The sequence below is a fragment of the Homarus americanus genome, unplaced genomic scaffold, assembly GCF_018991925.1.
Source record: "Homarus americanus isolate GMGI-L3 unplaced genomic scaffold, GMGI_Hamer_2.0 scaffold56333, whole genome shotgun sequence".
Classification (NCBI taxonomy): Eukaryota; Metazoa; Arthropoda; class Malacostraca; order Decapoda; family Nephropidae; genus Homarus; species Homarus americanus.
Window position 1 is genome coordinate 7,183,576 of NW_024734940.1, and position 26,012 is coordinate 7,209,587.

Sequence of the window (26,012 nt, forward strand, 5' to 3'; positions counted from 1 at the left end):
CTACTACTAGTACTACTACAACGATTACATAATAAAATATAAAACGTGGCCTCCATCCTCCCCAATTGCCACACCTTCGCCGCCTTTTTATTACCTTAAAATTAAATATCCTAATACGTAAGTAGTTATCCTAGCTGTGTTGAGTTAGTTAAGCCGCAGATCTATGCCGCATTCAGTGACTGTTGCCTCATAGTCAATATCTGCAACTGTTGTCGGCTTTGGGGCCGATGCTCTCGTTCCCCTGAGGCAGAGAAAAGCCGACTTAAGGAGAGAGAAGGACAGTCGACATCTCAACCAGGCTGTAACATAACTTCTGGGCTGCTGCTTCTGTTCGGATAACACCTCCGCGAGTCTGGCGTAGAAGCATCTTGCACTTGGTCCCATCCCATCAGAAGTTGTGAACGCCAGAGGAGTGAAGCTGCCTTGATCAACGTTCTGAATTCTCTCCCCGTATTCCCATATCTTGTCGTTCTCGTCCCTCCTGTGTGCAGCATCGAGACCTAAGTTACAGTGACATGCGGCCATGGGATAAAAAATCCTGACGTCGAAGAAGGCTCGATGTCCTCTCATCCAGAATCCTCGAGCACTGACTTCAACACGGGCTTCGTTGGGTGTGTTTGAAGTCCTATGGTGGAAATTCTTACCGTCCAATGGAAGGAGGGTTGGTTCAACCCTGAAATCACAACAGATTTCCTTCAAACATATTTGCTGTGAGATTCCTTACTTCGTCATGCCTCATGCATATGAAGCCCTTTTTCTTGCACACCATGGCGTGATCGACGTCATAGGAAGAGCCACACACGCATTGGGAGGGCAAACCTTCTACTGGCCTACTGTACCTTAGAGTAATGGCATCTGTAAATTCTTGTTTATTGAGACTGAAACCATATACCCTTATCAGTAATGTAGTTCACCAGTTCGTGGCGCCCACCTCCTGTGCTATAGCGACTTTTCTTCAAATTCTCTGGTACTTGCAGCATCAGTTGCTGCAACTTATCACTTTGGCTGTGCTGTCTTTCTGTCATAATGAACCTTCGAATCTTGTTTACTTCACTGGTATCCACCTCACCTGATGGCTTCTGAGCTATTATGTGGTCAGTGAGGGCTGCTGTGAGTTTAACTTAGTTTTGATGTTCGGTGGCAGCAATCTCCTCTGGATTGGTCAATCCCATTCCTCCCAGTCTTGGTGGTAATGCAAGGAGTGATCTTTCTGCTGTGGTTAAGTGAGGGTGTTTCACTAATTTGGGAATGAAATTGACGCTGATAGCTTCTTCCAGAGGGCGGAGGAGGAGGTCTGATATCAGGGATAGTGTGCATCAGGTAGTTCCAGCAATGCTTGACTCCATGGGTGAATGCCGCAAAAGGCAAATGTGGCTCTGTGTTAGCAATATCAGACAGAGCTTCGATTTCCCTAACCCACTCATTCACCTTTCCCGTTACATACTCGGTCTTGAACTCCGTCGTGATGATTACTGGATTATTGCTCCTAGGTGTCTTTGGCCATCCCTTGTTATTTTGACCTCACTTCCACCGTTCATCATGTTCTGGCTTCACAATGAGGAATTGCTGGCGTTTGGTGGTACCCTAATTGTGGACCTCGTGATGTTACCAGGTCCCACCACTTTTTGATGTCCTTCACTTTTCCTGCTCCTGTAAGGTCGTCTGCATACGCCACTTGCTTGACCTCAGTTGTTTCAAATTGTATTGTGTACATTTCCATTGCAACAGGGTCCCCCTGAATTGTTCCCTCAGTTGACTGTATGATGGTATCACCTCTTAGAGCCTTGTTGTTCACTATATAGAGGTCTGATGGATTCCTATAGGTGTTTTCAACATACATTGTAAAGCTTGGACACTTGATCTTGTTGTTGTGCAGTGCAGCCTTGTGGTTAAGTAAGTTGAATGCGTTGGAAGCGTTCACCATGAAATCTGCTTCACAATCACGCTGCTCAAATATCGTTCTCATGGCGTGAATGGCAGCTTCTCCTCCAGCCTGGTGGCCAGCACAAACTTGCAAGTTCCTTGCTGCTGCCCTGACATCATCCTTTACCACCTTCATTATGCGCGGCAGGCCGTCAGAGCATTGAGGTGTTGGCAGCACGAGGATGCTATCCTTCTTGCTAGGGCGGTAATGGAAGTGTAGAGATCACCTACTACGGGGCCAAACTTGTTAGTGCTGAGGATGACTCTCCAACCGTTTGCATCCAGACCTGAAGGCCTAGCCCCTCCCTGATTTTTCAGTGATTTTTTCCACACCATCCCTCTTGTTATTTTCTCGAACAGGACAGCATTTGGCGATTACTACTACTACTACTTTTTTTAAATGTGGCATTCAACTTTTCCAATAGCCACACCTTCGCCACCATTTTATTACCATAATATTAAATATCCTAATACAAAAGTAGCTACTCTAGCCGTGTTAAGTTAATTGAGCCGCAGATCTGTGAGGCATTCAGTGAATTTTGCCTCATAGTCAATATCTGCGATTGTTGTTTTCTTTGGGGCCAAAGTTCTTGTTACCCCTAGGCAAAGTGATGCAGACCTAAGCAGAGAGAAGGACAGTCGCCATTTCAACCAGGCTGGAACGTGGTTTCTGGGCTATTCTTCTGTTCAAATAACACCTCGGCCATTCTTGTATAGAAGCATCTTTCACTAGGTCCCACTCCGCCTGAGGTTGTAAACACCAGATGAGTGAAGCTGCCTTGATCCACATTCTGAATTATTTCACCATAGGCACTGTTCTTGTCTTTCTCGCTCCTCTTGTGTGCAGCCATGGGGTCGAATATCGTGACGTCAAAGAAGACTCGCGGCCCCCGCGTCCAGAATCTTCGAGCTTTCTTGGATGTGTTGGAAGTCCTCTGATGGAGGTTCTCAACGTCCAATGGAAGGGCGGTCAGTTCCATCGTGACGTCGTGGCAGATTTGCTTCAGTATATTTGCTGTGAGATCCCTTACTTTGTCATGCCTCATGCAAACGAAGCCCCCCTTCTTGCACACCATGGCGTGGTCAATGTCGTAAGATGAGCTACACACGCATTGGGAGGGCAAACCTTCTACTGGCCAACCATACATTAGAGCAATGGCATCTGTAAATTCTTGTTTAATAAGGCTGAAGCCTTTTGCTCATATCGGTAACGTTGTTAGCCAGATCAAGGCACCCACCTCCTGCACTGTAGCTACTTTTTATCAAGTTCTCTGGCAATTATTGCATCGGTTGTTGCAGTTTATCACTTTGGGTGTGCTGTCGTTCTGTCGTAATGGACCGTCGAATCGTATTTAATTTGTTGGTATCCACCTCACTTGTTGCATTGTAAGCTATTATATGCTCAGTGAGGGCTGCCGTGAGCTTGGAAGAGTTCTGATATTCACTGGCAGCAAGCTCCTCTGGAATGGTCAATTCCATTCCTCCCAGTCTCGATGGTAGTGTAAGGAGTGACCTTTCTGCCGGGATTAAGTGAAAGCGTTTCACTGGCGTTGGAATAAAATAATTAGTAAAATAATGAAATAAAATAATGAATAAAACAAAAAGAATACTGACAATAATATTAATAAAAGAATCATTAGTACTATTATTAACATCACTTATACTATGATTAACATTTCTATCTTAATCACTATTATTTAAACCTTCATCATATTCGTATATTTTAAAAGCACTTTAATTATGTAATATATTGGTGACCTATAAAAAAATGATTTATTGATGATTTAAAGGTCACGGTCACAGATGAGAGAGAGAGAGAGAGAGAGAGAGAGAGAGAGAGAGAGAGAGAGAGAGAGAGAGAGAGAGAGAGAGAGAGAGAGAGAGGTTAATATAAAAAATCTCTTTGGTGAAATTATTAACGTGAGAAAAAAATCATTATTACCTGGAGAGTAAAACCCACTAAAACGTGAGAGGGTTGCCAGGTGATAATTAAGACGGCGAGCGACGAAATTTAGGTTATTAGGTGAAGAGAAGAGAAGAGAAGAGTGAACTATTGGAGATGACGAAGAAGAAGGAGAGGAAGTGGGTGATAGGAGGGGAATAGTGAAATAAAAAAATGATGATGGGGGAAGAGAATATAGATGGTGATGATGACGTAGGTGAGAAGAACAAAGACTAATAAGACGAAGAACAAAGAACAAGAAGAATGAGATGAATTGGAAGGCTATGGAAAAGGAAGATTTAAATACGTAGATTAGAAAAAAAGATAATGCAGAGAGAGAGAGAGAGAGAGAGAGAGAGAGAGAGAGAGAGAGAGAGAGAGAGAGAGAGAGAGAAAGAACGAAGTAAATGGTGAAGAAATGTGTTACCAAATAAATATATATATATAAGTGGTAAGTAAAAGAGGCATGTATAAAACACAAGAACAAGGAGATACTATGGATATAATAGAGAATTGGAAGATATAAAAGAACAACACAAAAAACCATGGAGAATAGGGGAGTAAGGGCAAGGGGCAGTGGGGATGAGTGGGTGGGCAGTGGTATAAAGGGAGGGGTGTGGGGAGGAGTAAGGGTAGGGGAGGAGTAAGGGGTAGTGGTGGAGAGCAAGGGGGTAGGGGAGGATAAGGGGTAGATATAAGGGGAGGAGAAGGGGTAGTGGGGAGAGCATGGGAGGAGCAAGGGGTAGGGGAGGAGTAAGGGGTAGGGGGAGGAGTATGGGTAGTGAGGGAGTATGGTGGGATATGGGAAGGAGGAGTATATAGATGATATAAGAGGATATGGTGGGGATGATATGCAGTGGTGATATATGTGTGATGATAAGGGTAGGGGAGGAGTATGCAGTGGAGGAGCAAGGGGCAGTGTGGCGATATGCGAGTGATATATGGGGCAGTAAAGAGATGGTATGGGTAGGAGGATATAGTGGGGAGGACATGATATAAGGCAGAGGAGTCGGGGGCAGGGTGAGGAGAACGGGTAGTGATGATATGGGAGGAGCAGGGGATAGAGGCAGGGGAGAGAAAGACAGGGGAGATAGGGGATATAGGAGGATAAGGGTAGTAAGATAGATGGGTAGTGGTGAGACATGTAGTGGGGAGGATAAAGGGATGATATAGATATAAGGGGTAGTGGTGAGGATAAGGGCAGGGAGGAGTAAGAGGTGAGGATATGTATGGTGAGATATATAGTGTGATGATAAGGGGCAGGGGAGACATGGCAGGGGAGGATAAGTGGGTAGTGTAGATAGATATAAGAGGATATAGCAGTGTGATGATACAAGTAGTGTGATACAAGGCAAGAGGAGAAGGGCAGTGGAGGATAAGGGTAGTGATGATATGCAGCGTGGAGGAGCATGGGTAGTGATGAGCAAGGGTAGTGGATGATAAGGGGTGTGGGGTGATGATAAGGGTAGTGGGAGGATAAGGGCAGCAGAGTATAAGGGCAGTGGTGAGGAGCCTAAGGGCAGATATAAGGGCAGATACAAGTAGTGATGAGCAAGGGCAGTGGAGATATGGGCAGGGGAGGATATGTAGGAAGGGGAGAGACAGAAGGGAGGAGTATGGGAGGGATATATAAGAAAGGGAGGAGTATGGGTAGATGACAGGCAGGGAGGAGAGGGATAGAGTAAGGGCAGGGGAGGGATAAGGGGTGGGGAGGATATGTAGGGGAGGAGGGCGGGTAGGGGAGGATGGGGTGTGTGGGGAGGAGAAGGGGTAGGGTGAGGAGCAAGGGTGGTGGAGGAGGCGGCAGGGGGAGGAGGCAGTGATGATAAGGGGTAGTGATGACATGGGGCAGTGTATGATATGTAAGCAGTGATGATATGGCAGGTGATGATATGGAAAGGAGGAGCATGCAGGGGATAAGAGCATGGGCAGTGTATGATAAGGGCAGGACATATGCAGGAGATACGGGCAGAAGATATATATGACATATACAAATAGATATAAGGGTAGTGGGAGGAGCATAAAGAAAAGACATATAAGAGATGAGCATGAGGGTGGAGGATATGGGTAGATGATATGTAAGAAAAGGAGGATATGGGTAGTGGAGGATAAGGGCAGGACATGGGTAGGGAGGATATGCAGTGATGATAAGGGCAGTGATGATGGGCAGGTGATGACATGTAGTGATGATATGGCAGTGATGACATGGGCAGTGATGATATGGGCAGTGTGGAGGCAAGGGGTAGGGAGACAAGGGCAGGGAGGATATGTGTGATATGTAGGGACTAAGAGATATATAAGAAAGGGAGGAGTATGTAGTGGAGGAGTATATAGGAGGGAGCAAGGGTAGGAGGATAAGGGGGTAGGGGAGGAGTATGGTGAGAGATAAGGGTAGGGAGGATATGTATGATAAGGTAGTGGGAGGATATGTAGATATAAGGCAGGGAGACAAGGGTAGTGGGATATATGCAGATGATATGGGCAGGATATATGAAGATATATAAGGGTATGTGATATATGTAGTGATAGATATGATAAGGGCAGATGATAAGGGTAGTGGTGAGGAGCATAAGTAGTGGGGAGGAGCATGAGTGGCTGATATGATAAGGGCAGATGATAGGGCAGTGGGGAGGACAGGCAGGGGAGATAAGGCAGTGATGATATAAGAGGGGATATAAGGGAGGCAGATACAAGGGAGGAGGAGATAAGGGTAGGGAGGATATAAAAGGAGATATGTGTGGGGAGGAGTAAGGGCAGGGAGGATAAGGGGTAGTGGTATATAAGGGCAGGATGATAAGGGCAGTGAGGATAAGGGCAGGGGGATAAGGGCAGGGGAGGATAAGGGAGCAGATATAAGAGGGGAGGATATGGGCAGTGATATACAGATGATATGAGGGGATACAAGGAGGATAAGGGTAGATAGAGTGGCGCAGATACAGGGGATATAGCAAGATAAGGGCAGTGGAGGAGAAGGGGCAGGGATGACAAGGGTAGGTGATAGATATGTAGTGGGAGGATATGTGTAGTGATGATATGGGTAGTGGGGAGGAGGAAGGGCAGTGGCAGATAAGGGCAGTGATGACATAAGCAGTGGGAGTGTATGGGCAGTGGGATGACATGTAGTGGGGATGATATGGGTAGTGATGATAAGAAGGAATATTAGGGGCAATGATGATATAAGAGGGGAGGATATAAGAGTGGGAGAGGAAGTGAAGGATAGGGGCAATTGGGGACATAAGAGGGGAGGATAAGGGCAGGGGAGGAGCATGGGTAGGGAGGAGCAAGGGCAGGATAGAGTATGGGGCAGATAGATATGCAGGGGAGGAGAAGGGGTAGTGGGGATGACATAAGAGTGGGGAGGATATACAGTGGGAGGAGTTAGGGGCAGGGAGGAGCATGTGCAGTGATGACAGGGCAGGGATGAGTGGTGGCAGGATATATAAGAAGGGAGGAGCATGCAGGATATGGGGCAGGGGATATAAGGGCAGGGGATAGGAGCATGGGCAGTGGGATAGATATGGCAGATATATGATGATATAAGAAAGGGGAGGAGCAAGGGTAGTGATGATAAGGGGTACAGGATATGCAGGAGGCAAGGGCATCAGAGGAGCATGGGAGTGGGAGGACATGGGAGAAAGTGAGGATATGGGCAGGGGGAGGATAATAGGGTGGATATATGGGTAGGTGGGGAGGAGCAAGGGTAGGGGAGGAGGGCGGTGTGGGGAGGACAGTAGTGGGGAGGACATGGGTGGGGAGATAGCGGTAGTGGTGAGGATAAGGGCAGGGGGATAAGGGGTAGTGGGAGGAGTATAAGATGATATGCAGTGGTGAGGATGCATGCAGTGGGGAGATAAGGGCAGGGGAGGAGAAGGAAGTGGTAAGGATAAAAGGCAATGGGAAGGAAGATGACAGAAACACACAAAATTCTGGACATGCAATTATGGTTTTGAATAATGTCCCAAAGGTGGTGAGAGAAGGAGAGAAGAGAGAGAGAGAGAGAGAGAGAGAGAGAGAGAGAGAGAGAGAGGAGAGAGGTAGAGGCAAACACAGTCTCTTCCTTTCCGCCATCAATTTTCTCTTTCCCCTTTCTTTTCTATCATTCTCCTTTTCTCCTTTTCTCCTCTTTCTTATATACCATCTTCTTATTTCTCTCATTCTCTTCATTCCTCTTTTTCTTGTCCCTAATCTCAAACCACGCTCTACCTTCATATTCTCCCACCCCATCTCTATGTCTCCCTATTTTCTCACGCCCTCTACCCTGCTTCTCCCTCCCCCACCCCTCCCCACTCCCCTCTCTCCCTGCTCTCCCACCCGTCCCCCCCTCTCCCACCTCCCCCCTCTCCCCACCCTCCCACCTATCCCCCTTCCTCAACTCCCCAGCCCACCTATCCTCCAAGGACAAACAAAAGTGAAACTGAGCACACACGCAAGAGGAAGAGAAAACATTACACTAGAAAAGAAGAAATGAAGAAAACGAAAGAAAAACAGAAGGAGCAAAGCTGGCGGGAGCAAAGCTAAAGGGAACATGGTACCCAGAAGAGGAGGAAAGTTAGGTAAAGAAGGAGAGGAAATAAGGATACGATTATGGAGGTACTAAACGAGACAGAGAGAGAGAGAGAGAGAGACAGAGAGAGAGAGAGAGAGAGAGAGAGACAGTGTGTCTATGTGTGAACTATATTTAAAGAAGAAAATGATGAACTAGGGTTAGAGGGCAACTAATGTAATGTTGAGAATACTCCCTAACGTTACTATCTATGATTATGTGTTTAATATCAATTGTCTACTTCAATGTTTGTTGGGTAGGTTAGGTTAAATAGGTTAGACAGTTAAGCAAGTACTGCCACCACTCAACCCAACCTAATCTAATTCAATATTCTACTTGTATAACCGGTATTGTACCTGGATAAGATTTTACCCAGTGTGAACACTTGCCTAAGAAAACTGTAGTTCATATTTTTTTATTCTATGCACACACACACACACACACACACACACACACACACACACACACACACACACACACACACACCTTTCCCCACACACGCCATATAAACACACACACACACACACACACACCCTCCCCAACACACGTCCATAGCAACACACACACACATTATTTGTCTTATGACAACTGATTGTTATTACATTTCACTTTCAGACGAATGGCAACCAGAGTGGCAATTTCTTCTCCTAATGACAACTTCTTGAGAAAACGTCAGGACATTGATTCTTTGAGAAAAAAGTTATTGAACGTCTGAAGATTGGACACCCTAATTTATATCACCTGGAGTTGAACCATTCTGACTGTACTTAATGGGTTAGGTTAAGTTAGGTTAGGTTAGGTAAGGGTGGTTAATCTTTTGTTGAAATAATCTGGGGTTGTAATCTTCAGATCTAAATTTCTTCAGGAATAAATAATGGTTTTAGGACATTCCATCAGCGGACAATTCTTCATTGGTCCAATATAAACGTAAACAAACGATATTCAATATATCGGTGACGAATTGTCCGGTGATAAATGTCCGTCCACCAGTAAATAATACATAGCCTTACCTCTGTACCTGTATAGTAATGACATTAGGATGATTAACTGGAAAGACATTTGTGGTATTGACTCCAAACATCAAATTCTGATATGTACAGTTGTGGACAAAACCTCCTGAACACTTGGTAATGGCATCTACTTCTGGGTCATATATATTATTGGGATATATATATCGCACTTTACATCACATATTCTGTCGGAACTACAAACTGGAAAAACTCTCCCTAATATAAAGAAAAATATGAGAAATAGGTTATAAATCCAACCCCCTTACCTCATGGTCCTGAAGTCCATACATGCCAAATACTGCCACGTGTCCAGGATATTTTATCGGCAACTGTAAAAAAAAAAAAAAATCCTCTTTTCAACACTGTTTGGGGGTTAGGGAACTCGTCGAGGATTGTGGAAGTTTCTGCTGTAGGGATAAATTATTACCATACCTGATGATGTGTGAGGTGAATGGAACTTGAATCTCTGATATCCTTGTTACATGGAGCTGTTTGTTGCTATGATTATTGAAGTGTAGGGAAGCTTTGTGCACAGCTCAAGCTCTGTGTACAGTTTGGGTTTTGATGATACACTTTAGGGATGGAAACCTTCAGGGTTAAATACTTACACGAGAGGAAAATTTCAAATAGGCGCACATGACTGAAAACTATGTGTACACAGGGAGGCATTGACACTAGACTCCGGCGGTCTAGGAGGAACTAACCATACACACATGAGAGGAAGAAGAAGAAGAAGAAGAAGAAGACCTTCAAACATGACCTGTGAATGACCTCTGAATGACCTTTGACCCCCACGGGACCACAGAGATCAAATTCTGTTTCAATAATGTTGGTGTCTTAGTGATGTAGGAAATGTGTTGATGGGAAAGCGCCACGTGACTGACAGTGATGGGTGAATGGACGGGAGGGAATTGATTTTTAGACGAGACGATGGAGGGAGGGAGGGAGAGGGGTGAAGGAAAGAGGGAGAGGGGTGAAAGAAAAGGGTAGAGGGAGGTTAGGATGATGGGAAAAGAAGGAGGGGAGGGGTGAAGGAGAAGTAAGGCGGGAGAGAGGGAGGAAAGGGATAAATGTAAGGGTGGGAGGAGAAAGAGAGGGAAAGAGTAGAGGGGATAGTGGTAAAGTAGAGGGAAGTAAGAGGAGGGATAAAATAAAAGAAAGGGAGGGAGCAGAAACAAGGGGAGAGGAAGAAAGAAGATTGGAAAGTGGGAATGAGTGAAGGAGATGGAAGGAAGGAATAAAAAGAAACGGAAGGGGAAGAAACCATGCAATAACTGGAAAGAGAGAGAGAGAGAGAGAGAGAGAGAGAGAGAGAGAGAGAGAGAGAGAGAGAGAGAAGAGGGGGAAATCTGAGTGTTGACAAAAGGTTCTGTGATAGTTGGGATCATATGAGTGCTGGTGCAGAGGCTGTAGGGTGGTTCTGGAGTGAGCCGAGACGATGGTGGGGTTTAGTTGAGAGAGAGAGAGAGAGAAAGAGAGAGAGGAGTACTGTACGGTGGTGATGATACTAGAAAAAGTTCTACCACCACAACTAACTACACAAACCACCCTTAACCACGACTCCTCAACCAATCTCAAACCACAACATACTTCCACTAACTATAACCATTACCGCCCACAATCACCACAACTAGTGAACCTTCAACCTTTACTTAACCATCACCACCACCATCCACCCATCCACTACCCAGCACTACCCACTACAACCCCCATCACCCACAATCACCACCACTCCCTTCATCCCCTAACCACCACAATCCACTCACCACCATCCACCACCAACCACTACCTACCACCATCCACCACCACAATCCACCATCTACTACCACAATCTATCATCCACTGCTCACCACCATCCACCACCACGATCCACCATCCATCACCACAATCCACAATCCACCGCCACAGTATACCATCCACCACTCATTACTACAGTCAACCACCATCCAACATGCACCATCCACCACCATATTCTACCATTTTCCACCATAATCTTACCATCCACCACTCACCACAACTCACCGCCACAATCCACCATCCACATTTACAATCTCCCATCCACCAACCATCACCACACTCCACCACCCACCATCACCCAGCTAAGAGGAGTAAGGCAGTGCTCTCATCAGTATAAAGTTGAGGAGGCTGGGTACGTGGCCGCACCTGGGATACAAACCACAAGATTCACTCACCCTCACACACACACGTGACGGGAAATAAGGTGTTGCTGCCTGACTGGAGAGTGTGTTTGTGTTGGTGGGTGTGTTGGGGTGCGCGCTGGTGGCTGTGTGTTGAGGGTGTAAGTGTATGTTGGTGATTCTGTGCAGGAGTGTATTGAGGTTGTAGGTTAGTGTGGAGTGCGTCGGTGGCTATGTGTGTTGGTGGAATGTGTTGGTGTTTTGGATCAGTGTGACGTGTGTTGGTGGCTATCGCCCGGAGTTTTAAACACCCTCTTTCTTTGGAGAGGGTCGTCAAGTACTTTACTGCGGTGTCCTTCAGGACTCATTTTTTTTTAAACTCGGGTTGAAACACGACGACCCTCTTCAACGGAAGAGGGTGTTTAAAACTCCGGGCGTATGTGTGCTGGTGGAGTGTGTTGGTGGCTGTGTGTGTGTGTCGGGGGTGTATAGGTTAGTGGAGTGTGTTGGTGGTTCTGTGTGGGAGTGTGTGGGTTAGTGGAGTGTGTTGGTGGCTGTGATGGAATGTGTATAGGCAAAAAAGGAGTGTGTTGGTGTGCGCACATGTGTGTGTGTGTGTGTGTGTGTGTTAGTGTGGAGTGTGTTGGTAGGTGTGTTGGAGTGTGTGTACTGTAGGTTTGTGTGGAGTGTGTTGGTGGATGTGGTGGAGTGTGTGTAGGTTAGAGTGTGTGTGTGTGTGTGTGTAGGTTAATGTGGAGTATGTTGATGGGTGGATGTTGGGGTGTGTGGATTAGTGTGCTGGGTGTGTGGATTAGTGTGCTGGGGGTGAGGTTAGGTTAGGTTAGTCTGGGGGAGATAGCTTGGGTTATTGATGGTTACAAGTGTTCCCTGAAGGATGCAGTGATGGGTAGGGAAACACCGGGTAACACTGAAGTCCGTTTATTATGGATGAGAGAAATACAAGTGGTGACTAGCGTGTGCCATGCACGGCTCACACAGTCAGACTGAGACTGTCTTGCCATATGGCAGCCTCGGGGCAATGTTGCCACATAACACGTGCAGTGTTGCCACGTAATTATATACATAGATGCTACTCGGCACAGTAGCTTAGATGCATAACCTACAGTTATTGTGGTGAGGTAATGTAGTATGGTAACTATAATGTGTTGAAATATGGATGAAATTTTCCTTGTTTGTTGATCTATTCATGTCTCTCTCTCTCTCTCTCTCAAGTGCTAAGGGTCGAGGATGTCTCTTCCTGCTCTCACCCACCTACACCAGCTCTGGTACAGGAGTGAGGGAGATGTATTGAACACTGGTTGGGGATGATAGAGTCACCACACCAATCCTGCCTTACACACCTTGTGGGAGTCTTTTGCCCTCTCTCTTTATTTATCTAGCTTTCTTGACACTTGGAAGCGGTATTTTTTTTTTTGTATTTGGAGTGGAAATGTATAAGATATATTGATGTTAGTATATGTATGTATGTATGTATTGTTACGCCGTCTCTTAATTTACTTTAATATCCAGGTTCTTGGCGTAACCAAACAAAAAAAGTGAAGTAAATCAAAAGGGGATAAAAATAAATAAAGTAAACCTTTAAGAATTTAATTAAATTAAATACTAACACAATAAAAAGCCTCGTAGGCTGTCACAACAAATTGATTCACTATCAAAACCTTTAAGACACAAATGATACTAAAACATCGAAACATCAAAAGAATAAAAATAAAGCATTGGATCACGTTAACACTGCATAAACATAAAATAACTAACACTGAAATTATCTATCGTGAAACAACACTGAATTACTTAAATGTAACTAAGCAAGCACTGATGGACACATAAGAGACATGAATAGGTACTCACATAGATATACCACATTGGTGGCGACAGGAACAACACAGAAATAAAATAAGTATAAGTAACAGGTGACGGATGTCACTCAAAAGAACGTGGACTGAATGACAAGAGGACTAGACTAAACTCGGTCTGCTGGTGGGGTTCTATATATAGGGTCAGCCCCCCCCCCAGTGCGACATGCCGGTGAAACATGGGTCGTTTAACGATGCAGATGGTCGTTAGAGAAACAAAGAATGCTTGTTACAATACTAAATGAAGAAATAAGATGGGCTTGAACAAATAATAACAGTTAAAACCTTAACAGCACAGGGTAAGGTGATAGAATATATAATAGTAAATATAACACATCATTACAGGAATAATATGGAACAACATGGAAGCATGTTATAAAAAATAATAGAAAAATAAGACACGGTCGTAACAGTATGTATGTATGTATGTATGTATGTATGTATGTATGTATGTATGTATGTATGTATGCCCTGTGTTGCAATGGTCAGCATCCACACCTCGTAAGCGAGCGGACCGGGGTTCGATCCTCGGTTAGGGTGAAACTATGGGCAAGTTTCTTTACGCCATTTGCCTCTGTCTACCCAGCAGTAATTGGGAACCTGGATGTTAATGGATTTGCGGATCGTATTCCTGGGTAATGGTTAGCCAGTGCAGTTGGCGAGTTGTCCGGTCTTTTCGGACTATTCCTTGACACTGGATCATGCAACTCGTTAACTTAGGGTGTGGTTGGTGTGTTGGCGACAGCTTTTACACCTTAAAAAAATTTACGCCTAGGTGGCCCTTGGGCCGACCAGTCTCGATTTCGAGGGGCTTCCATTATTAGGTATGTATGTATGTACCTGCATATATTATATTTATTTAGTATTGTAAGACTATCATAAAAGGTCGATAGGTGAAGATGATGAGCGTTTGTTTATTATCTTAAAACATTAACCATCATCATGACAACATATAGGCGCAACTTTACCCTTTCTCACTTGTGTTCGGGGCGGTCCATGGGGTGCTGAAACCTCAAAGACAAGAGGGAGATAGAAGCGAGAGGGACTCAAGAGAGATGTAGAATGTGAAAGGAAAGTACTAAGACAACAAGTAAAAGGGACAGGAGAGTGCAAAGACAACAAGTAAAAAAGTGACAATAGAGTGCAAAGACAACAAGGTGACAGGGAAGTACTAAGACAACAAGGTGACAGGAAAGTACTAAGATGACAAGGTGACAGGAAAATGCTAAGACTACAAGAGAGTGACAGGAAAAACAACAAGAAGGAAAGTGACAGAAAAGTGCTAAGACAATGTGGTGAAAAAAAAAATCAAAGACAACATGGTGATAGGAAAGTACTACGATAACAAAATAGAAAGTGACAAGAAAGTACAAAGACAACAAAAAATAAAATGAATGAATATCATGAAGACCTGTGATATTCTCCCCAGGAATACTGTCACAGGTCACAGGTTCTACCAAATTAAACTTCATCCACCCATTCAATTTCAGGATCATAATAAATAATGTGGAAATATATCAAAATAATATCGAAGAATTCCATTTTACAACCCAATAGGTATATATTACCCAACTCTTATTGCCTACGACATCTTACATAATAAACAAGGCCCAACCAACTAACATGGCATAACTAGACAACACAAAGAAACACAATTACCCACCTGGCATGACGAACATATAACACAATATATTCAGACAATAAAAGAAGAAGATAATACAACCCAACATAACATACTCTGGTAAGATACAATACCCACAAACTACAAAGAACACGGACCAAATATAACCTACAATTGGAACATACTATACGCCACAAACACCGCCTAACACAGTGGTTCCCAGGTTTTCCGTTCTGTAGCCCTGAAGAATATGATAACCTCAGTGACCCCATCCACATCTTTCTTTGACGTAGCAAACAAAGCAACGTCGCTTGAATGAGCATCCTGGATATGAGGTTTTGATATTTTAACATTATTAGTGTTACCAGAAGCTAAAGGGACAGCATAAAATAGAATTGCTGTACAAGAAAACAGTATGAGAAGGTCATGGACATGTGAAAAAAAACCTTTGTTGCGTCCGTAGTAAATACAGTGTATTATAATCTCTCAAAAATTAACTCAATTCAACTCGCCAAAAACTCAGGTAATCAAAACTTGGGACACAGTGCATGCGCTCAAAATTTACGTGCATGCAAGAACAACTCAAAAAGTTAATTAACACCTCAGTGGAATGGCTGAAATTGCATTTTTTCGACGAATTGGGGTATCCGTGGTTGCGTCATAGTCAGGGCGCAACGGGTGTCATCTACCACGTTTTGCCGATTACGCTGTTTCGATTTGATTCTCAACAGTGTGGGAAAACCGCTTTGCAGACATAGGTAGACGAGAATGGCAGAAACACCCAGATAGCCATTTTGCTGATATTAGGGAAGCGATCCATTGGCACCCATAATTCAGTCACGCATCATTAAATCATAAGATTTAAACTCTGGCACTCTGCTACGAGGGTCAAGCTTTATTTAATTATAAATTGAACTCACATGGTTCAAATTATTTCACGGCCCCAGGTTGGGAACCATTGGGGCCCTAACAGGACACACGCTTGTAATGACAACATTCTTGTAAGGATAGATCATAATGTAACCTTCCCTAGTCATATAACATGGTACAACCTCAGACAATACCTAAGTACATTGATTTAAAGATCTAACATGGTGAACACTATAGGCAAGGCCGACGGTGGTTCCCCACTGGAGAGAGTGAGTACTCCCCCTCCCCCCCCTTCACCAGCCACACAAACAACTGGAGACCTCCAAGTGGACTATACCTTTACTCTCTGCCAGTCCCTTACACGAGACTTCACCAACAGGCTTCCCGGTCAGGTATAATCCACGTTTTAACACACTCTGCCGGGGAGGGTTTGAATAATCTTATGACACATGATAATCTCTTGCCTCCAGTGAAGTTCCTACCTCGACCTCCTGTCACCCTCTGCCGATCAGCCTGTCGGAACCCACAACCTCGACTAGCAGCAGAGATTTAAGCCAATCACGAGGGTTACCTCATGAGTAACTACTAACCACTAGTTTCCATCCTACTCATGGCACAGGAAAGTGCAATGAAAACAAGAAATAAGTAACAGGAAACATGTTAGGACAACACTTAGAAATACCCAGACTTATTTATTTAAGTCATCAACTTATATAAACAGTATAGAAAGTGAATCTTAACATACCCATTAATTCATAACCTGTATATAAGGAGTTGATAGTAAAAATAGCGACTTAGTATTTATAAATCTATGTAAACAATATACTGAGATACATCCCAAACAAGAAGGTGTAGAGTATTTCTGGTGAGAACTCGATAACATTTAAGTGAAAGTAAATGGAAGGGAGGGAAGGAAGAAAGAAATAGAGAAAGGTGGTGAGTAGATTATAAACCTGAGTAATTCGAAAACAAATTTAGGTAGCTTGTTGTTCTTCAATTTGTTTGGGTTATTTTAAGAAAGTTTATTGACATAGAGAGATAGAAAGTTCAATAAACCCGAGTGAAAGTACACGGAGAGAAAGGGTGAAATGGAAAGAGGTGGATGGTGATTGGATGGTCAGGTCAGTGACGTAAAAGGAGAGGAAAAGGTGGATAGGACGGAGAAAGATGGTGATTGGCTGGTGATGTCAGTAACGTAAGAGAGGAGGAGAAAGGTAGTGGTTGGTGAGTTCAGGGAAGTGGCGAAGAAAGGTGGTGATTGGTTGCTTTGGTCAGGAAAGGAAAGAAGGATGGCTATGATTGGTTGATCATGCTAGGGATAAGACGAAAGTGGTCGCGATTGGTCATTTTCATCTGGTATAAAGATATATCATGGTGATTCAGGAGAGAGAGAGAGAGAGAGAGAGAGAGAGAGAGAGAGAGAGAGAGATAGGTAGAGGAGGAGAGAAAGGATAAGATTCCTGCCCTTCCATCAGCCATTATAGTGGAAAATGACTTTTGGCTGCAAAATAGAATTGAAGATCCTATGAGTTGTATCCATATTGATCAGAGAATTACTTTCTTCATCCAGTTATTGCATGGTTTTCTCCCCTCATCTTTCTTTTTATTCATTTTTCTTTCCACCTCCGTCACTAGCGCTAAATACAATAACCTCTTAGCGTCCAGGTCACTCCAGGAAGGTCACCGGCCTCAAAATCCCTCTCCTAGTGGCCTCTCAAATCCCTCCCTCACAGTTCTCTCAGATCCCTCCCCCAGAAGAGAGGGACAGAGTCAGTTTTTGTATGGTGTGACACTGAGGGAGAGCATGAACAAAGAAGAGGGAGAGAGATATACTGCAGGGTTGTTGTATCTTAAGAGACTCAATATAAGTTATCCTATTTCTGTGCGAAGGAGGAACTACTACAACTGCTATTACTACTTTTCTATTACTACTACTACTACTACTACTACTACAACTTTTTTTTTAAACGTGGCCTCCAGCCTCCCCCAATAGCCTCACCTTCGCTGCCATTATATTACCTTAAAATCTAATATACTATAGGACTAGGCGTGTCTGTGTGTGTGTGTGTGTGTGTGTTCTGGGCAGCCGAAACGGCACAATCGTTTTTCATCAAACTTGGTGGAAAAATCGCAAAAAAAAATCGTAGAGTGGAACAAACCTGGTCCCATATCGATGGTTTCTTTAGGAAGCCATTACATAACCATTTTATTTACGCTGGAAAACGATGCAAGTCTACGGACTTGGCGTACCCCCATTCGCTGTAGTTGTCAGCCCACGATTGCAGTTATCATACGGCTCCCTCCTCCTCCCCCCACTTTACTTCTTAGCCTACTTTTTTTTAATGTTGTTTGGATTAGTAAAGGAAGGAAGATGAGTAAATCGAAGAATAAAGAGGGGGAAACAGAAAATAGTTAGAGATAACAGTTGGATGCGTAGTTTCAACGTTACCAGACGACCTTACAGCTACAGTGTATACTTATTCCTGTGGCTCATGGAAAAGGAGAAGAGATAAAAAGATAATAACAGGAATGCATGGAGAAGATGACTACAATAGACACAGGGTGAATATAGACAGTGAAACAGACAGGAGGTTGACAAAAATAGACAGAGTCATACATGCACAAATAGACAATATGGCAACTAACATGACAGACAGACAGCTGACTGACTGGCTCACATTAGACAAACAGGCAGACACACTCCAACAACGGATAAGACAGACAGATTTAACGACACAAAGAGTACAGACGGGCTTACATTCAAACACCACGCAGACGAACAGACAGTTGGGATGGCAATAGACAGGACGGATAGACTCGAGACAGATTAGAAGGTATTTATAAACAAGAATAACACCAAATCGACCATTGCTGCGTCAGTGAGGGTAGGAGGTCTTACATCCACCAGCGTAAATAATAAGACGCATTGAAAACTAACACCCTCGTGCGGAAAGAACATCGATGGTCGGTCAGTCATATGAGATGGGCCTAAAACTGACTAACGTAGATGATGACTATGATGACTTAACACAGGTGATGACATAAGCAGATGGTGACTAATCTAACCAGAATCAAGGTCACTTCTTTTCATAATATAATTTATCTCGGAATGATCATCGGTGATTCATAATAATTTTTTTTTTCACCTCTCCTTATGGCGAATATTTCTTTAACTAATTATTCTAACCTTTATTCTATTCCTTCTTATAGTATATTAGATATTGTAAGTATCACGACCACGACCATGATTATAACAACCACGACCATGATTATAACAACCAAGACCATAATTATAACAACCACGACCATGATTATAGCAACCACGACTATGATTATAACAACCACGACTATGATTATAACAACCACGACAATGTTTATAACAACCACGACCATGATTATAACAACCACGACCATGATTATAGCAACCACGACTATGATTATAACAACCACGACAATGTTTATAACAACCACGACCATGATTATAACAACTACGACCATAATTATAATAACCACGACCATGATATAACAACCCAACCATGATCATAAAAACCACGACCATGATTATAACAACCACGACCATGATTATAACAACCACGACCATGATTATAACAACCACGACTATGATTATAATAACCACGACCTTAATTATAATGTAAATCACTTAACATGATTATAACAAATCACGACCATGACAGAGTAACAACCACGACTGTGATTATAACAACCATGACCATGATTATAACAACCACGACCATGATTATAACAACCACGAACATGATTAGGCAACAACCACGACCATGATTATAACAACCAATGACTGATTGAGTAACATCCATGCCCATGATTATAACAACCACGACCATGGATTAAAAATAAATTCACAACCATGATTATAATAACCACGACTATGATTAAAACAACCACAACCATGCATTATAATAAATAACCACGACTATGATTATAACAACCATGACCATGATTATAACAACCACGATCAGAAGAGTAACAACCATGACCATGATTATGAACAACGACCATGATTATAACAACCACGAACATGATTATAACAACCACGACCATGATTATATCAACCACGACCAGATTATAACAACCATGACCATGATTATAACAACCAATGACCATGATTATAACAACCACGAACATGATTATAACAACCACGACCATGATTATAACAACCACGACTGTGATTATAACAACCACGACCATGATTATAACAATCACACCATGATTATAACAACCACAACCATGATTATAATAACCACGACTATGATTATAACAACCATGACCATGATTATAACATCCATGCCCATGATTACAACAACCACGACTATGATTATAACAACCACGACCATGATTATAACATCCACGGCCATGATTATAATAACCACGACCATGATTATAACAATCACAACCATGATTATAACAATCACAACCATGATTATAACAACCACAACCATGATTATAATAACCACGACTATGATTATAACAACCATGACCATGATTATAACAATCACAACCATGATTATAACAACCACGACCATGATTATAACAACCACGACCATGATTATAACATCCACGGCCATGATTATAATAACCACGACCATGATTATAACAACCACGACCATGATTAAAACAACCACAACCATGATTATAATAACCACGACCATGATTATAACAACCATGACCATGATTATAACAACCACGACCATGATTATAACAACCAATGACCATGATTATAACAAACTATGACCATGATTATAACAACCACGACCATGATTATAACAAATTCACGACCATGATTAAAACAACCACGACCATGATTATAATAACCACGACCATGATTATAATAACCACGACCATGATTATAACATCCACGGCCATGATTATAATAACCACGACCATGATTATAACAACCACGACCATGATTAAAACAACCACAACCATGATTATAATAACCACGACTATGATTATAACAACCATGACCATGATTATAACAACCACGACCATGATTATAACAACCACGACCATGATTATAACAATCACAACCATGATTATAACAACCACGACCATGATTATAACAACCACGACCATGATTATAACAATCACAACCATGATTATAACAACCACGACCATGATTATAATAACCACGACTATGATTATAACAACCATGACCATGATTATAATAACCACGACTATGATTATAACAACCACGACAATGATTATAACAACCACGACAATGATTATAACAACCACGAACATGATTATAACAAGAACGACCATGATTATAACAACCACGACCATGATTATAACAACCACAACCATGATTATAACAACCACGACCATGATTATAACAACCACGACCATGATTATAACACTCACGGCCATGATTAAACCACGACCATGATTATAACAACCATTTAATTCATGATTATGACAACCAATGACTATGATTATAACAACCACGACTAGGCGATTATAACAATCACAAACTATGATTATAACAACCACGAGACCATGATTATAACAACCATGCCCATGATTATAACAACTTCACGACTATGATTATAACAACCACGACCATGATTAACAATCACAACCATGATTATAACAAACGACCATGATTATAACAACCACGACCATGATTATGACAACCACGACCATGATTATAACAACCACGACCATGATTATAACATCCACGGCCATGATTATAATAACCACGACCATTATTATAACAACCACGACCTGATTATGATTATAACAACCGCGACCATGATAACAACCACGACCATGATTATAACATCCATGCCCATGATTATAACAACCACGACCATGATTATAACAACCACGACTGTGATTATAACAACCACGACCATGATTATAACATCCATGCCCATGATTATAACAACCACGGCCATGATTATAACAACCACGACTATGATTATAACAACCATGACCATGATTATAACAACCACGATTGTGATCATAACTACCACGACTATGATCATAACAACCACGACCATGATTATAACAACCACGATCATGATTATAACAACCACAACCATGATTATAACAACCACAACCATCATTATTACACTCACGATCTTGATTATAACAAATACAACTATGATTATAACAACCTCGGTAAACTGTACAACCGGACTCGCCACCGGGCACGAAGTTCCCACGATCACTTGTTAAATCTCCTAATATGTAAGTAGTTATTCTAGCTGTGTTGACTTAGCTGAGCCGCAGATCTATGCGGCATTCAGTGACCGTTGCCTCATAGTCAATACTACTACCAGTACTACTACTACTAATAATAATAAACAAGCGGAAAATGAATAGCAAAAGAGGAAAAGGGACAATGCAAATAACAACTATACCAAGAGCAAAACACCAATAAAAGAAGAAAACGTAAAACAATAACAACCGTATAAAGAAGAATATAAAAGGGAGGTCTAAGAACTCACGGAATAACGAAGAAAAAGAATAAGGGAGACAAACACATGACATTTATAGAAGCCAGTGTTGCTCAGAACATTGTCTCGGAACGTGAATATATGAAAAGTCAACATTAAGACACTCATTCTACATCCTTTACTGCATAATGTAACCTCCTTCCACCGAATATTCCACCGCACTGTTTTTATAATTTGCATAAAACGCGTACACATTTTACTGTGGACAAGGACGAGTCTCTATTATACTCGACAAATTTTGCATGTAGCTTCTGTTTACATGAGTTTGTTAGGCCGCGGGGATCTGCTTTAGTCCCCCCGCCTCCTTCCTGTCGACGTAAGAGAAAACGTAGTCTTGTTTTCTCTTATTATCATGAGAATAACACAGATATGTTTTCTTTTAAATGGTTTAGGCGTTTTCTTCCATATCTTAGTATGGAAAAGAAAAGGTGTTAATGTAAGAGTCTCTTTATTCCAGCTCGACCTTCCGTTTGGATAAGGAAAGAGTCGCAGAGGAGGTTGGGCAGCATCTTGAAATAGTTTGTGCTATACTTTCAGCATATTTTTGAGAAGAAACAACAGCTTCAGGCCTGGGTTCTTGCCATTGGGGAGGTGTTTACATCTTCGTGAAGACCCTGTTGGTGTCAAGTGTCCCCTGGAGAGAGAGAGAGAGAGAGAGAGAGAGAGAGAGAGAGAGAGAGAGAGAGAGAGAGGCACCCTTGACATTACTGAGTCTGACTTAACCCGAACCTAATCTAAGCTAACCTGACCTGACCTAACCCAAACGAACCAACCATTCGTTAACTCAACCTAACTGCCCTTCACCTATCATATTCTACCTAACCTAACCTAACTTAACCAAAAATAACCAAATCTAACCTAACATAGCTTAATCTGCTCATAACCTACTCTAAGGTGATGGGCTGGTCCCTCACCAGAGTGAGGTAAGAGCGACCTCTGCCGCCTATAGTTCATTCCTAATTGCCCCTACTTCTCTCTTAATTAGCATTTTGATGAGGAAAGATTTGAGGCATCCATTCTCATTACATTCGTCTCTTGCCCTGTAACAACCAGGGACAGACGTAATAAAGGATTTTCGGGCTTTCTTGTTGGATCATCGTCACTTAAAGGTCCAACCACATTCCTTCCCGTGCTCGCGGAAAGTGTGTCACCGAGTGCTAGTAAGTACTGTCCTAATCTCCCATTAAAACAAATAAAAGGTTTGGCCATCAAAAGTAACTACAAAATAAATTAAGCAGGAAACAAAATCAATATCAAAATAAGAAGATTAAATGTGAGGACCATATATGGGTGTGGGAAGTTTGCAAATTTTGTGGTAAAATGAAAAGATTGCGGTTGGACATTTCGAGATTAAGTGAAGTAAGATGGACAAGTTCAAATAGCATTATTGATAAGAGAGAGGTGTTGGTATTCTTGTAAACCAGAAGTTGAACAGTAGTGTAAAGGGAAATTGGGCAGAGTCAGAGAGAGTTTTTTTAGTCATGCTTAATGCTAAACCCATGGACTTGGTAATAATACAGGTTTATGGACCAACACATGATAAGGAGGATAAAGTCTTAGAAAAATTTTTTGCAGATTAAATGAAGGCAAAATACATTGCGAATGTTTGATTAAAATGGATGATTTTAACGCAAAGGCTGGGAAGAAGAAAGTAGCACCAGAAGTAGGGCCAAATGCTTTAGGTAATAGAAATGAAAGAGAAACAATATTAATTGTCCTTTGTAAGTCAAGTAAGAAAATATTTGGAAATAAATGGTTTAAAAATCACACTAGGTTTTTCAATATACCGATATCACCCCAGGACAATGTAAATAACATTGTCAGGAATCAAACAAATTGTATACTAATATAGAAAATATTAAGATACTCAGTACTCCGAACCAAAACCTTATCCAGGGGCAGACTGTGGGTCAGACACTATCCCAGTAATGAGTTTAGTGAGGCTAGACTTGGAAAATGAAAAAAAAATAATATGGACAAAATAAATCGGAAGATGAGAAGCTCAAGACAGGGACAGGGATGGAATAGGAAATTGAAACCAATAACAGATTATCATTATTACTAGAGAAAGGCTTTGATGAGGAAGAAACAACAGAAGTGGAATAATTAAAAAAAATAATGCTAGAAAGTGGGGAAAACTTATTGGCCATAGGAGGAACGAGGCTAAAAGTAAGAGGACCACAAATTAAATATTAAAGAAAATAGATAAAAGAAGAAAGTTGATAAGACGGAGTGAGATTTAGAAAGATCTTAACAAGGAAAATAAAACAGTACTGTAGACTTACTAAAGGAGATTTTTCTAAATCATAATGCAAGGAGATAAAAGATGATGACAGAAGATATAACTGTAGGGAAATGTACAGAAAGATTAAACAACTAAACCAGAAAAAATATATATAAATTGGGTGGGTCTATTAATTTAAGTGAAGATTATAAGGTAGAACAAGTAAAACAGACATGGACAGACCATTTAAAAAAAATACAATGATAAGGAGAGAGTGGAGGTAAGAAACGAAGGAAATAAAGCTGTAACCAAAATAAAAAATGATAAGTCTTGTGGGGTTGATCAGCTTCAAGCAGAGTTTATAAATCAAATGGGAAAGAATAATATCAAATGTCTGGGTAAAGTATGTAACCCTAAATACTTCAAAGGAAACCTTCCTAGTGATTAAAAAAAAAAAAGTTATTACTTAAAAAACAAAACGAAAAAACAGGAGCTTTAGAGCGCACCCAGTTTAGAATAAGTAGCTTACTAAGTCATCCTGCAAAGTTTTATTCAATATAATTTTAACTAGAATAACGTTTAGAATTGAAAGTGATTTACCTAAAGATCAAAGTTGATTTATAATAGGAAAATGAACCAGAGAAGCTTTACCTGGTTTTAGAATTTTGAGTGAAAGGATTTTAATGGTCCAAGAAATTTGTATATCTGCTTTGTTGATCTTGCAAAAGCTTTTGTTAAGGTAAATCAATACACTTTTAGATGTCTTGGAGAGCATTGGCATTAATGAAGGAGATATTAGTAATAATGAGGGACTAAGAGTTAAGGGCAAAGTAATAACAAATATTCACTATGTAGATGATTATCACGGATAGTAAAGAGGCGTTAAGAAAACTGGTTAACAGATTAGTGGAAAAAGTTGAAGAATATGGGTTAAGAGTTGAGAGTAAGAGGGCCAGGGGAAAGTAGGGACGAGGGTGGATGATACAAAATCTCGGAGGATTGTGGTCGCCAACCCTTAAATATGAGGACGGTGCTCTGATTGATTAAATCTAACCTAACTTAACCTAACCTAACCTCTAACCTAAGATAACCCTAACCTAGCCTATCTCTAACCTAACCTAAACTAACCCTAAACCCAACATAGCCTAACCTAAACACACACACACACACACACACACACACACACACACACACACACACACACACACAAGGGACAAAGACCTCACAACCAGGCGTGAAATTCAACAAAGTTAAACTAAAACCAACAGCTATTAGAGGAAGAAAAAGACCCAAGACTCAGACGCAATTGTATAAAAGTTTCATCCACATTATTCAGCTTAAAGGACATTACAGCCAGACACATCCAG